Source organism: Protomyctophum bolini, assembly GCF_963924005.1.
Source record: "Protomyctophum bolini genome assembly, chromosome: 13".
NCBI lineage: Eukaryota > Metazoa > Chordata > Actinopteri > Myctophiformes > Myctophidae > Protomyctophum > Protomyctophum bolini.
In genome coordinates this window covers 5,833,864-5,850,467 of record NC_137874.1, presented here as the reverse complement: position 1 = coordinate 5,850,467, position 16,604 = coordinate 5,833,864, and the positions used below count along the sequence as shown (strand labels likewise).

Genomic DNA, 16,604 nt, shown 5'->3' with positions numbered 1-16,604 from the left:
TTATGTTTTCATGTTGTTTATACTGTATCTGCCACTCACGTCGAGGACGTCATCAGTGGAAAACGTGGACAATGAAAAGTAGTGCTTGTTCTCGACCATTAAATCATATTCTGTAATATGGAAATCCGTCATCCGTGATCTCTCATGCAAAGAGGCCTAATGCATCGTAATCTATGCCACTAATGATCCTAAATTACCGCTTTGAGAGCCAGCCTAATATTGCCTCCCTTCGTCAGACACAGGTGCAGCAGAGCCTTTGCCGTATAGCTTTGACTTTGAAGCACTTCGAATGCTTGTATAGTCTATACTATAGTCTGTAATCCCGAATGGTCTCTGACGATCACAGAGTTCTAAATGCATTATTACAAGTAAGACGCGTGGACGCGGGAAGCGAACGCAGCTCGTAAATGTAGTGTTTTTTTTTTAAAGATTTTAAGTATTTTTTTAGTGTACGTGTGTGCGTGCGTGTGTGTGTTTTTTTTTAAGTTTCTTTAAAAAAATATATTTTTCGTTTTTTCTTTTTACGTTTTTTTTTAAGTAATTTTTTTTTTTTAAGTTAAGTTTTTGTGTGTGTGTTTTGTGTGTGATACAGTTGCGCCCTCTGGTGGCGGGCGGGTGGTGTTACAGCGTGACACACACCGACAGACAGACACACAGACATGTTCTGCTAGGTCTCATAGTTAGTGCTCAGTGCATTCGCAATCACTGCGTTCGCAATAAAGACAGAGCACAGTATATATCCTGTCTTCTATTATGTTTGATTGGCCCGACGCCCTCCCGATGCGGCCCCACTACAGGCAGGCGCAGCTCTTCGTATACCCCTGTGAGGGTCAACATCTGGAGAGGCCGATCGGGTCAACATCTGGAGAGGCTGCAGTGTAACAAATGACATAACAAGCTGTCCATGTATAATTGAGGATGCAGGTTTAGCCTCAGAATTATACCAGGAAGAAGATAACAATGCCCTCATTCTTTAGTTTTTTTTTTTTTTGCATCTCCCTAAATTATGTTGATTGTATTTGACATTATTCTTGGTTCATGAGCGGAAGAGTCTGCTGCTATAAATTTTTATCGTATCTGATAAAAGCTTTGTTTTCTTCAGTTCACAGAATTCCATTATTAAGATTCTACTTCACTGTTCTATCCACTCACTGTCTGCTGTCCACACATGCACGCTGGTTCACATACCCCTGTATGAGTGTAAATGTTACTCTTAGGGGTAAATTAACACTTTTTAACAGATTTTCTAAATTAACCCCTTTTGGTGTTTTAAACATTGTTATAATTTAGCTATTGAAAAATAGCAGATCTACAAGCTCACTCGGTGGCGCGCTACGAGCTTGTAGGTCTGCTATTTTTGAAAAATCGTGAAAATGTGCGTGCAAATCTTTGAATATATATACTTTCACAGCGAACATTTTTAACTCAAACCTTTGCTTTTCTGTCGGGGTCCCGGAACAACATATTTTCAGATGGGGGGGGGGGGGGGGGGGGGGGTGGTCGGTGGCCAAATATACATATAATTCCAGGGGTCCTTGATATGAAATATTGAGCACCACTGATATAGAAACATGAGGTTTTTCAGGAAATTGTCATGATTTAGAAGACATATACAAACATTTTAATGTAAATGTTGAATTTAAGAACGAGACAATGTCGACATCAGGTCTAAATGGGTTAAAGAACAAAGAGACGATCGGGGCACAAAAAGATGGGATGCCTTGATCCCGTTTGATCCCGTTTGAGCACCTTTTCATCATCACCACCTGTTTATGGCTCCGTCGAGCACCTGGTTAGTTTTTCCTTTTCTCCTTTTTTCTTTTTCTCAGATTTTCTAAATTATTTGTTATTTAAAGCTGCTATAAGCAATAATAATGTCAACATTTATTTATTTGTACCCAGGGAAGTAGCTGAGCACAGGTGCTCATTTTCAGCAACGCCCTGCACATAGAAACACACACACACACACACACACACACACACACACACACACACACACACACACACACACACACACACACACACACACACATTAAAACCTGGGAGCTGACCAGTACAACCACAGCCACTAAGCAGCTCCAGGGAGAGCAGTTGGGGGTTCAGTGCCTTGCTCAAGGGCACTTCAGCGGTGTTGGGTGAGTGATGACCAATCACTTCCCCACCCATATTTTTCCTACCCGTCCGGGGAATCGAACCGGCAACCTTTCGGCAACAAGGGCGCTCCTCTAACCCTTAGGCCAACCGCTGCCCCAATTACCTTTTTATTTTTTATTTTTTTGGTATTCAGGCAGCCAGCAATGTATAGTCTCTGTGACACATCTAGGGGCCGCAATCTGCATTCAAAGATGTTCCTAGAAGCTTTGTCATTGGTCGAAAAAAAACCCCGGTCGCAATGACTATAACCAATCAGGAAGCAGACAGGCAAATCGACCAATGACAAAGCTTCTAGGAAAATCTTTGAATGTAGATTGCGGCCCCTAGATGTGTCACATGAGATTTGTTTTGGGAGCGTTCTACCCATTGCTGGCATTTTTTAAATGAAAAGGTCATTAAAATGTTGACATATTATTGCTTATAGCAGCTTTAATGCTACATTATTGTGTTGTGCAGTATTTGTTTTATTTCTTGCTCAACCTCATTAAGAAAATGGCCTTAATTGCCTTCAATATGGGGGAGCCCTTGGTTCCATTCATCTGGTATAGGCCTGGGCATGTGTCTGTTTCCGTGGGTCCCAGGAGCTGTTAATTGGATGGCTGGAGTGTGGTGGAGGGGGGGGGGGGAAAGTGATTACAGAGTTTATTATCTCTCCTGGGCACAATCAACCTTCCTCATGCACCCCCTGATCTAAGACTTTATAGCTTTTGCTTGACTGAGATTACTTACTGAGTCATACTGACTGATATGGCCCTCTTTCATTTGCTTGCCCGGGCTGGAATGCCACCATCTGCAAACACTCTGCCCATTCCCACAGTGGGGACGGACACAGTGTAACACTCTGCCCATTCCCACAGTGGGGACGGACACAGTGTAACACTCTGCCCATTCCCACAGTGGGGACGGACACAGTGTAACACTCTGCCCATTCCCACAGTGGGGACGGACACAGTGTAACACTCTGCCCATTCCCACAGTGGGGACGGACACAGTGTAACACTCTGCCCATTCCCACAGTGGGGACGGACACAGTGTAACACTCTGCCCATTCCCACAGTGGGGACGGACACAGTGTAACACTCTGCCCATTCCCACAGTGGGGACGGACACAGTGTAATCACGGCCCTTTAGGATGGGCGAGCTCCTATACAGTACCTGCTGCACAGCCCATGTTTGCTGAGAGCCTATAGAATGGCCATCGTATACTTTATCTGCCAATCCTTGGCTCTTCCTTGCATGTCAAGGCTGTAGCGCAATCCAATCACCATTCTTCAATATGTCAGCTCAGTCTTTGGGGGGGGTGGGAGAGCAGCGCTGTGGTTTATGTGAGTGTTGACAGATTGAACCCAACAACGTTGTTTCGCTGCATGCTGCTGTTGTGATTTATTTGTTGCACTCAACAGGTTAAATATATGTCGGGTTAAAATAATTTCCCCCGGCTTGTCTCTCAGACTGAAATAAGTAGTGAAAATGAAAATCTATTATATCCTTGCCATGCATGGATCGTGGAATTATACAGACTCAGGGCCATAACTTTAAATCCATTTCGTAACACATACTCTCTGAATTATGTAAGATGGATACTTGGTCAAGGCTAAATAATAGAACGTGGGCTTCAATATAAAATAGATATTCAGATCGTGCCCCTGTGCAGTATAGCCTCGTTCCCATCAGTCTTTACTCATCGAAGAGGAGAAAAGCCTGGCCACGACCCAATGCAGATTCCATAGGGGCAGGACTTCTGTCATACATATTTACCCCGGAAACTATCTTTTCCGACCAATCACAACACTCCTTTGATTCACGGAGAATGTCTCAACGCCATTTCCGCCAAATTCAGCATTTGTGATTCATGCAAATTCTCATCACCACAATGAAAGCTTTTCCAAACAGACCCATGCTTGCAGATTCCACATTACAATGGACCTGTATACACTAGTAACTCAGCAAATCCAGTATGCAAATAAGTGAAGAGGATAATCTGAATTCCTGAGAGACATTCACTGTGCTTCTTCCATTTTTTTGTTCCAGTCATAATCTATTCACAACGTGTGTGTGTGTGTGTGTGTGTGTGTGTGTGTGTGTGTGTGTGTGTGTGTGTGTGTGTGTGTGTGTGTGTGTGTGTGTGTGTGTGTGTGTGTGTGTGTGTGTGTGTGTGTGTGTGTGTGTGTGTGTGTGTGCGTGCGTGTGTGCATTAGGCATCACATTGTACTGTAATAGCAATATTTTGCCATTACGGTATTCCCTATGAACGTTTTGGCATCTCATCAATCCCGTCTCAGCTATACAGTACTATAGACTAAAGATGAAGGACACCTGTTCTTGCTTTGCTGCATCCTAATGGAAAAGGCTACAATCTAATAACTTCAAACTGAACCGCCATTCTTTCTCTCTCTCCTCCACGAGAGAGAGAGAGAGAGAGAGAGAGAGAGAGAGAGAGAGAGAGAGAGAGAGAGAGAGAGAGAGAGAGAGAGAGCCCAGGTGGAGTTGGGGGATCATTTGCATTTGGAGTGGAATCACACCACCCTGCAGTATACCCTGTTCTGTTTGGTCTCCGCAAGGACGCGTGTGTGATTAATTGCACAGCAGTGCTAAATGTCTGCACATGGCAGCCTGGCGTACAGGTTTATTAACATATAGCAGAGAGAGAGAGAGAGAGAGAGAGAGAGAGAGAGAGAGAATGCATGTCTGTGAGTACCTCACTGCACCGACTTGCAAACTTGGAGATGGACAGTCACAGTAGAAATGAACCCAGTCAGCCCTTGATATTGATAGACGCTGTTTGGATGTCCCAGGCCTTACTGTAGGCCCTATATAGGGTATGTGGTTTTTCAGGCGCACTCTGGAAGGTTGCACCCGGGGAAACTTGACTCACCTTTCACTCACAGAGCTGTCTGCTCTGCTGTCTGCTCTCCTTGTTTTGGAAGATTCTGTTATGAAGGGCATACAGTAAGCAAGATGGCAAAAGCCAACACTACTTTGATACACAGGAAATATACAGTATTATAGAACTTTAGAGACAAACGGTGTTAATTCAAAACCAAAAATGTACCTGGATCTTGTGAAACCTGCACTTCCTGTTGAATGTTATAGAGGATGCACTCATTGTAACAACATGCTTAATCTATACACATCCTTGTAGTGGAGAGAAATACACTATTAAGGGTGTCATAACTTGTTACAGTCCCCAATTTATTTGTAGTATGTTAGCATGATGCTATGTGACAACCAGGTATAGTCTGGTGACCACCGGAGAGACGGGTGACAGCCGGGAATGTAGACGGCACCCCGGGTCATCAGTATGGGTTAGCGCCCCAGCCTGTGTCCTCCGTGAGGAGGAAGCCCAACAAACCTTGTGAGGCCTTTAGGAGGGCTATTATAATCCACCACTCCTGAATGGAGTGTCTGGTGCTGGGAGTCATGGTGCAACACACAGGTCCTGGGCCTGGTGAGAGCAGGAGTGGACCTGGTGAGACGTATAGGAGGGGCCCGGACAGGAGTCAACCCACAGAGCCTATAGTCCTTCTTCCACACGCCAGAATTTGGTTCTCCCAGTCCTGGCAGAGTAGTTCCCGAGCAACGGATTGTGTGGCCTCGCTCATTCCCTGATGGACTCGTCGAGGCTACAGCTATACAGCCAGGGACGTAAGTCGGGATTTGATCAACCCCGGCTGGGTCGCCTGAGAGAGGGGTATGATGTTGGTAGACCCGAAACCCCGTTGACCTCAAGGAAACATCACTGAGGAATCAGGATACATAAAGTGTTAGGAAGTTAGTGTTCGTGTTTAGAGAGTGTGGATGGGTTGCATTTGGAAAGCATACTGTTGTAAACTTTTTTTTTTTAAAGATGGAGTGCCACCATTTTTTTCCACCCTAAAACATGGTATTTTTACAATATATGGGGGAAGAACTTTTTCCAAAAAGTGTACAGTATTTGTTAAAATCATGCTTTTATCTGGACACACCCACCGGTTCATTAAGTATGCCTGGTTTGCCTGGTGGGTGGTGATGGATGGTGATCCACCTGAACTGAAGCCGCACCCACAGCTGTAGTTGTATGATAAAGGGGGAGGGGCTGATAGTGTGGCGTCACTATATTACTGTTCTGTTTACTTCATTGGCCCGTTTGACTGTCAAGGGTTCAGCCTCCAGGAAGAAACCCTAAATACAAAGTTAATACACCATTGCACATAAAAACAACTCCAGGGTGTCTAATGAAGTACTGTCACGTCATAGACACATGAAAAACTATTCTGTGTTAAATGAAGACTGACAGGAAAGAGAGAGAAGGGGGGAGACATGCAGCAAAGGTTGTCATGAGCGGGACTCGCTGTCAGGCCAGACACGCTATCAGGCCAAAGCCTATAATGTGGCATGCGCCTGGACCACTTGGCCAGCGGGCACCCAAGCATAGTAAACTTAAACAAAGAATAACTGAAGCTCAATTCAGAGAAAATGTATGTGATTCTGTTGAAATTGACGGCATATAAAAGATAGACCTCCAAATAGAGGTGGACATAATAATACACATTATAAAACAGAGGTAGATTTACACATGCAAACATACATGGTTTGAATGATATAGCCTGCCATGGGAAGTCGTGCTCTAGAACATTCGTGTTACTATGAAAGATTTAGGATTTATTTTTAATATTGCGATATTACATCTCATGGTGAATGTTGTTTAATTTTTGTTTTTGTTATTATGGTTAAAGTGTGGATGGGATAGATAGAGGTTTCATTTGCAACAGAAAAAAGGCAAGCAAGCTCAAATCTACGTGCACACTGCTGTTGGATTTGAGCTTGCTTGCCTTTTTTCTGCATCTATGTCCAACTAGAATACTATAGATCATACCTATACATTTCCACCCACCGTCCATCCAGGCTATGGGAACGTGACTGTAACTTAGAGTTACAAATAAATAGTTTAAATGTATGTACAAAAGAAAAGGCATAATGGCAACGGGAAAAGGTGAACGCTGTCGTGCAGGTACTGAAAGATGACTTACACTTAGAAGTGAACACAGCAACGTGTACAGCTGAAGTATATTACATCTCCCTAATTGCATCTGCAAGCTCCACTGATTTGTATAGCCTATACTCAACTCTGTCACCGCCAAATGGAGCCCATTTATCCATGTACGGTCCGCCATACATGCAGGGCAGTGACTTCCTACATTACATGGTAGTATTGCACCTTTTCCTGCTATAATATGAATATCTGAATTATTGATAATAAAGTGAAAATAGGCTAAGCCACAGCTTTTAGAGTTTTTTTTCCCTAATTTTTATCCCACGATTTTTGTAACCCATTTTTCACCCCTGTGTCAATTATCTAATGTGATCCTGGGCTCTACACACCCTCCACCAACCTAGTCCCCATATATGGGGGACAAGGGGAGAGCAACGGACTTGAACTCATGCTTCCTTCATGCCTGAGTGTCCAAGTTGCTCCTTTTACACCTGACAGGGGGGGAGTTTCCCTGGTTGGACGTAGTGCGTGGAAGGAACACGTTATTCCAACCAGTTCCTTTCCCCTCCATCAGGTGCCCCGGCTGGCCAGGGGGAGGCAATTTAGAGACCAGGATTACTGCATGTTTTTGTGAGGGTACCTACCCTAGGGGACACGGGGAGAACATGCAAACTCCACACAGAAAGGCCCTTTCGCCAACCCCGCCTTCGGGTATGGGCACTGATGACGCGGAGGAGGAAACACGCCGCCAGCACCCACAGCGCCCCGAGCGGGAATCGAACCCAGGACCTTCTAGCTGTGAGGCGACAGCACTATACACCAACTGTGCCACCGTGCACAGTTAAGAGTTAGAGTGCGTTAGACTGAGTTTTGAGTGAAAACTGGAAGTGATTTGCAACAAAGTGAACTGTTACATAATGGATGGATAAAAAACGACATTGTAATGCTGGGTGAATTATAAATTCAGTCCGTCGTAGAACACACAGACACTTTAGGACCATCTGCTATAACAGACTCAGGGAAACTGGCTCGCTACCAAGTAATAAAGAAGCCACGTTTTCTTTGAGGCACTTTCTAACCCATTCGTGTTTTAAACATTATGATATCATTTAGCTATTGAAAAATAGCAGATCTACAAGCTCATAGCGCGCCACCGAGTGGCGCGCTACGAGCTTGTAGGTCTGCTATTTTTGAAAAATCGTTGTGGCGCAAATCATTGAATATATATTGTGACATTTTTTTACTAAAATATTTGCTTCTCCTGGGGGGGTCCCTGGAACTACATATTTTCATTCTGGGGGTCCTTGACATGAAAAAGGTTGAGCACCACTGACATAGAAACATAGGTTTTTCAGACAAATGTTTTTTTTATTCGACCGCAGTCCAAAATGGGTTAACTCGTCACACAATTTCTTCATTTTTGCCGAGTCCTCCACTGAATGATGTCACCATTGCGTCGGACCAGGCCTCGATCCCTCTTGGATTCAGTCCATGTGTTCCTCCCTATGGCGATGCACAGTTAGCACTCTGATCACTCTCAGATGTTCTTTGTAAAGTCACTGTTGGAATATTGCCTTGGGCAGTACACAGCGATACACCGTACACAGCAATTTAATTTGTAACTCTGACCCATATGTCAGAGAGTTCTACATTGGTAAACTGTAACCCGGTGGTTACTATTTTATTTGTACAAAATTAACACGAGATTTTTTCTGTGCAGCAGAAACCACTATTGTACTATTAGTAACCTTGGTTGTTGCAAAAACAGTATTTTTGTACCTTGGATAGTTCCTCTGAAGAGGAAACCACAACTGTAGTAGTACCATGGATAGTTCTCTCTCTCTCTCTCTCTCTCTCTCTCTCTCATTGGGCCAGATTGAGGAAGGAGATTTACAGCTACACATGGGTTTTGGTCAAAGATCTTTGAATGGTTTTCTAAAGTGTATTAAAAAAATATAATAGCCCTCAATAGGCTTTATTTGGACGTTCAGAGAATGCTTTAAAAATTATACAGATGAAGAACAAAAGGCTTTGAATGCTCGGAATGGTTGCAGCGAAGACAATAATTCGGCTGGACCGGAAATCATACTCTCCTCCTTGCTTCATGAAGTGGCTTAACGAGGTGACTGTAATCATGCAGATGGAGAGAATCCGATCCCACAAGACATTCATAAAAATATGGACTATCCCTTCACAGACTACCTACAATGATAGGTCAAAGGTCAAACATATGAATGTATAAGGTGAAAGAAGTGCACAATGTGTATGGCAGTGCTCTGTTTGTCGGTTTTGGTTTTGTTATGTATGTTATATATTATGTTGATTTTGTTTATTATTGTCATTATTCATATTATTACTTTGACACGTATGTACCAAGTAGTTTTAAATATATGTTGAAAGAATATAATGAGAAGAAAAGGGTCCCGCACACTGTCTTTCACTTATAGAGCAGTATAGTTTTATTAGATGACAACTGTACGACCAATCTCACGTGCCATTCACCAAAGGTGTCGAAAAGGCTTCATTTGTGCCATAAGACATTCGCCTGGTGTCGCCTGGTGTCGCAGAACACCCACGCCCATTTCACGCCATATAAGGCAACAGGAAATATCTTTCCTCGGGTGAAAAAACGCCATATCGCAGCCTGCATAATGCACAGATCTCCGCGTTTGGTGAACGCGGTGCTCCGCGATGCATGAACTTGCAGTATAGATCAGGTTATTGTGACAGGCGAGTCTCTCGCCATGTCAACTGCATGACTTCAGACAGATCTTCAGGCCAACAGCGCGCCGGTACCGTAGAGTTATATATATAAATGAAACGGTCGGAAAACCAGGTCGGGAAGCACCGCATATAGCAACTTGCCAACTTATTTTCACGTATAAGTTACTTTCACGTATAAGTTAATTTGTACGGTTCAACCTCACGACCAAACTCGGCAAGGATATTATAAAAGCCCTTTTCTACTGATGAATTGCACACTGCACCTTTGCAGAGGTATAAACATCAGAGGTTTATTGATTGGGGTGATTGATTCCCTGCAGCCCTCCACTGTCCCACTATGTCGGATTTGGAAAGCAAATGGAATAATGGACAATTGGACATGGACACAGATTTAATCCGGACCAGAGTTTTCCCTTTATTTACTAATTAATCCACCTTTGGATTAATCACTGTTATATACGTCGGAAAAGCTAGATTTCATCCAGCTGTTTCCTCATCAAATTTCAAGACTTATTAGGCTATTCTGTGTGTGGCGTTCATGTGACCAATATACAGTATAGCCTACATTATTATAAATTAATACGATTAATACGACACAAATGGAGGCGGATATAGGTGCTCATGCGGCGACATTGAGGCACGACAGTCTATTTAATTCATTATAGGCTATACGTGAAACTTTGGCTGAGTCTATGTCAACATGCTGAGCGACCTAATAATTCAGCTCTGAATGCAACTGATATAGCCTCCAAAATTTGCGTTGTGAATCTGGCCCATTGTGTGTCTGTTTCCTCATCATATTTTCACTCCTTTATATCCATGCAGGGATGCATACTTTTCCAGAATTTAGATTTTCTGGGCAAAATGTGTGTGTGTGTGTGTGTGTGTGTGTGTGTGTGTGTGTGTGTGTGTGTGTGTGTGTGTGTGTGTGTGCGTGCGTGTACGTGCATGCGTGCGTGCGTGCGTGAGTGCTTGCACATGTGTACGAGAGAGAAAGACAAACTGTTCTATATACGTAGCTATAGCACAGTCATCTAAGTGCCTGCCATGGTGGCAGTAAAGTGAACTGATGGCAGTTAAGATGAAACATTCTAAAGTGCAGTATAACATTGAAAAATAATAGCAAAACGGCACTGCAAAAATGTGAGTGGAATCTGCACTGTTAGTGTCATCCGATTCATGTCGCAGCTTACTTTTTTTTAAGTTCAGACATTTTGCGGCCTGCTGGGGACAGAAATGTCTCTGGGATCCTCGATGAAGCGTTCACCCCTATACTCCTCTCTCTGATTGTAGAGGGTGTGTGCATGACTGGCAGCTCAGTTCTGGTGATGTGGCTGTTTTAAACACCCCACCGTTAGAGCCTCGCGGTGGTGTTCTGATCGAGCATCTTCTTTACCCCATGCAGCGAGTATAAAGCTGGACACATATACTCCACTTTCAGGTGGTCGGGGAAAACGACAACATGACGACAACTGAGCCCACTCACCCCAACTCTCTGTTTTTTACTAACCGAAATAGCTGCCGCTGTAATCGGGTTGGTCGGCCCCGCTTGATGGTTTCACAGGCACATTATGACACAGAGGGGAGACACGGAACAGAGAGCAAACGGACATCACTCGACTATGAACGCCTATAGTATCAGAATCACCTTTTAAGGCTCATACATAGTCTGGATTTTCGGTGGTGGGGTGACCACCGAACTACAACATGACGTCACTGAGCCGCGGTGAAGAGCAAACCCATACCGCCACCGCTCCAGCCCTTCTCTCTGTTTTTACTCACCACCGCTCAACGTTATTTCAGCTCCGGTGGTCAGCTCACCACCGGAGCGGTGGTCACCTCACCACCGAAAATCCAGACTATATGAATAGGCCTTTATAGGCGAAAACATTTCCAACTAAAAAGGTGAAAGGGCAATCACCATATTACGGTAGAACGCAGCGGGCAGGGTATACTCTCTATCGTGCACCAGAAATTAAAGACTACTGTATACTCCAAGACAAACCTCTTCAGTATGTGGACGACAAGGAGCGTTATCTCGCCACTCTGACAAGCATGCCCACATGATGCGAGTATAGCCTGCAGGTGTTGCAGGGTGATGTGTGGACACCAGTGTTGTTTTTGGCAGCAAATTTCTATTTTAGTTTAGTCATATAGTCTTTGGACTGAAACTTTATTTAGTTTTAGTCACATTTTAGTCACCTGGAAATGTCTTAGTGTTTAGTCTAGTTTTAGTCGACTAAATGTCATAAGATTTTAGTCGACTAAATCTACAGTTGATTCAGTCGACTAAAATGTATTTTGGCGGGTCTTGATGCCGTCGCAATGAGCGTTTTTACACTTGCTGAAAATAGCCGATCTACAAGCTCGCGACGCGTTGTGATCTTGTAGATCAGCTATTTTCACGCAACCAAGTGTAAAATGACTTATAGTGGATCTCTTGTCCACTATAGTCCCTTCCTAACATTTTAGTCTAGTTTTTATTTGTCGACGAAATTGTCAGTATATTTAGTCTTCGTTTTACTCATCGTAGCTTAGTTTTCATTTAGTTTCCATTTGTTTTTGGTCAGTGAAAATAGGTAGTCGACGAACATTTTTCGTCTTAGTTTTAAGTCGACGAAAACAACACTGGTGGACACAGAGGGTGTGCAGCCTCCTTCAGTCCACGATCATGTCCTTTGTTTTGCTGACAATAAGATGAGGGTTTAATGAACCCCCTAAAATACTGCATCATTTTTTGATGCAGAGCAAAACAGGCAGCACTATACTGCAACATTAATTGCAATGTCATTTCCTCTCATTAATATGCCATTAACCCATTCTGAACGGGAACCCATTTTGGTGTCAGCATCATGTTATGCTTTAGCTATTGAAAAATAGCAGATCTACAAGCTCATAGCGCGCCACCGAGTGGCGCGCTACGAGCTTGTAGGTCTGCTATTTTTGAAAAATCGAAGAATGACTGACATTTTTAGAATCTGATCTCAGGTCAGAATGGGTTAATCAGACCAGTGTGTGTCCAGTGGAAACCTCGTATGAATCTGATCTCAGGTCAGAATGGGTTAATATGCCATTAATACTCATATGTATCAGTTATCCGTGCTGTGCATTGTACCCATCTATTGTAATGCATGTTACAGTTTTCTGAAAAAAATGACACTATGTGATCATAGTCACGATTTCACCTTTACATACATACAGCAAGTAAGCCAGGGTATAAAGAGGACAAAGTGAAGGGTTTCTCTGTTGCTTTTTGTGTTCTGGTGTCAGCTCTTGAGTCTTCACAAAAGGAAAAACCACAATGTTCAATAGAAGCAGCAGCATGGAGGCGTATATAGTCTGTGGGGAAAGAATGGTGGAGTCAGCAAAGCCTTTGTGCCTCGCTCCTTCACCATGAACACAATATATAGCACACGGGGGCCAAGCGCTGCGAGATGCATCAAATGTTACAAGCTCCATGACTTGTGGAGCAATGATTATCATCATTTACTTCCGCTCTCGGTCTCAGCTTGCCATATATCTTCTGTAAACCGCTGCGACTTAATGTTGGAATCAGGTGACTTATAGAAAGCTACTCTGCTTGATTAATAAGCGCCGCGTTCTGTTTATACCGTGGCCCAAATGTCTCTCGGATGCCTCTCGTCTATTTTAGAACACTTCCTCTGGAGGGTCAAGCTAGGCCATTAGAACAGTACACGTTCTGCCTCATGACAAGGATTGATGGAACGCGTGCTGCACAGTTTGCCCAAGAGGCATGCTATATAGCGCGCCATTTTTTTTTGTTTAAAGTAATCCCATGTGTATTTTAAAGGAGCATTCAGTGATTTGGAAAACCCCCCCCCGGTCCGTCCCGGTAACAAGATGTGCACATGCACACGCACTACAGTGGGGGGGGGGGACACACACGACAGGCCAACAGCACACACACCAAGGCCCTCCCCCGCTCGATCATGATTGGCGGAAGGCCCCTCTCTATCCTGATCCCTATAAGGCTGGACCACCTATAGCCAAAAACGAAACCTACGTTTTTTTTGACCCCCCAGGGGTTAACTGGGGACAGGGGGGGGAACTCCTTATATGGTCAGCACACTCTACAGTAGGGAGGATTATCACAAAAAATAAAGAAAAAATTAAGTGATATTTGAATGAAGTGAAATCATACCTTTAAATATGTCTGGGAGAGACACGCAGCAAAGGTCGTCACGGACGGGACTCGAACACGCAACACGCTGTCAGGCCGAAGCCTATATATGTGGCATGCGTCACGTCAAGAGCAGGAATGCTACATTTACCGATTTATTTATGCAGAAAGCAGTTAAGCTAACAAACAAAAGTAAGAAAATCTGGAAATTCCAAAAAGAAAATAAACTCTTCCAAAAAGGCACAAAACAGGAAACAGGAAAGCAAACCTTTCGAGAGAACTATAGGAACTCAGTACTGCTCGTGGGACAAGGATGTATGTTCTGACAGTGTGTTTGTGGAATGAGTCCAGTCTTATAGGGAGCAGGGTAATTGCAGGAGTGTTCACAGGTGTGGAATGGGCATGGCCCATTGGGCTGAAGAGGGAGTGGGAACAGGTGTGTGACAATGACTGGAGAGTGGGAGACCATGACAGCATGCGTCTGGACACTATAGGCCAGCATGAAGCGTCCCAGCTATATGGTATGTTAAGCAGCACATATCTAGTGTTTGGAGGGTGGTCTCTGTACTTTAACTGTTAACTTTTCTTCCAATGTTTTTTTAAACATAGTTGATTGAGCACCAGATGCACCACCTTTATTGTAGCATGGACATCATTGCGATGAACTCTAAAATGCAAATAGCCCTAATTATACCCTATTGCAGGGTTTATGTATTGGGTATTTGAGCCACGGACCACCATCTGATGAGACTTAGCCTCTCAGACACAAAACTAAAGGATATTTTGGTTGTAGTTGGATAAGATTTTGTCCACAATTCCATGCTGTGTTGATGTTGGTTACTTGGTACCATATAGGAGAGATAGCAGGCAAATGTTGAATTGTGTAGACGTCTTGTAAATTAAGTAATGCAGATGTTTAACAATAATGTAAAATGAAAAAAAAAAAATGAAACCAAATGGACCCAAATGGACCCAGGGCCAGGGGGGGGGGTCCATTTTACGCTCTCAAGAGTTAAAGATCTACAGGGGTCCATTTGGTTACCAACTCTCCATTTAGCTGAGGGACCACCTGGAACCCCCCTCAAGGCCCACTGGTGGTCCACTGGTTGAAAACCACTGCCCTATTGCACTGACCTTACGAGCCACCCATGAGCGCCATGCTCTTTACAGCTGGTCAGAGTAAAATAAATATCTAGTGACGTATGAATAACCAGAAATGCTCGCCTCAGGAAAGCACATGCAGTATTCATCATTTTATGTTATTTGACACTACAACTTATGTTTCCTCGGTTACCTCCATCTCTCTCCAAAAGGGTAACATGGACGGAAACATTTAGCTCTGAAAGTTAGCGTCATAAAATATGCATAGGCCTATATACTGCACAAGTATGAGGTGTTTTTTAAAATGTGTTTTTTCAGCTGAGAGAGAAGACTGGAGTGGAGGAGTGCAAATGTTACGAAAGTGTCCTATTGGTCGATGTGTTTCGTTTTAAATCATTTAAAATCAGGAGTTAAAGGGAGCTGACGTGGAAAAGAGAGTCGCATGCCGCATTGCGACTGGGAGTTGTCGATGGAAGAATTGTCCGTTACATTTTGTCGCCGCGCTCTTAGCCTGAATACCTTTATTTAGCGTCATGCGCTTGCCTCGCACACATAGCTTTCTATGTCACCACTATTGATGTTCTGCCCCTCTGCAGAAATGCTGTTTTGCGGGCTTCAAGAGTTCTAGAGCTTCTTCCGAAATAGGTTCCGCGTCTTGTCTCGTTCAAATTCCCCCCGGTGGTTGAGCTTCAGGCGACCTATCACAGCTACATACTGTAGGTCAGATGCCTGCAGGAGTGTTTTAAAGAGGCCACCCTCTTCAGGGAGGCGGAGGAGAAACTCAGTTACAGTCAAGACTGCAGTGCACCGACTGCATGCATGCCACTGACCATATCCATAGAGCGTTGTGGAAAAGACAAATGGCTGCCCTATTGTGTATATATGCTCAGTGCTCAGCATTCACATGAGCTACTGACCAATACACAGGGGGGAAACAAATAAAGCAAGCTAGGGTGAAAACTAAAAGTCATGAATAGTCATTGACTATACTGTAGAATGCAGGATGAACCCCATTGGGGCTCATCCTTCCCACTTATATTGGGAATCAGAAGGGATCCTGGTTCGATCCCCGGCCCCCATCTGGGGATCGACATATGGGTTCGTGTCGAAGTGTCTTTGAGCAAGAACTGCTCCCGATGAACAGGTCGGTGCCTTGCATGCATCATGGTTTCCTCTGCTTTTCCACCCATTTTTTGAGTGGTGCAACCACTCCTACAACCAGCAATGTCCGTGTATGTACCTGTTTGTGTACCTGTCTGAATGAGCACGAGTATGTGACTTATTAATAGCAGTAGGGGGCGCCAGAAACAGAGAGAGGGGTAGTGCTGTGTCTCTAATATATGAGAGAGAGAGAGAGAGAGGGGGGGGGGGGGGGGAATTGCACCACTCAGTTCACACGTGTGTGATTTTTTTTATTGTGGATGGCAGTGAATGGTGGTGAGTAAGGACATGAAGAAACATAAAGTATGAGCTGAGCTATCTAAAAGTATATATGTGACTCATTAACAAATG

General features: G+C 43.9%; 1 protein-coding gene across 3 annotated transcripts in view; it reads left to right on the top strand.

The window, feature by feature from the left end:
• The window catches only part of LOC308327432 (glutamate receptor 3-like), an 87,876-nt gene that overhangs the window by 23,982 nt on the left and 47,290 nt on the right, over nucleotides 1-16,604 (top strand). The gene's annotated exons all lie outside the window — the stretch shown is intronic.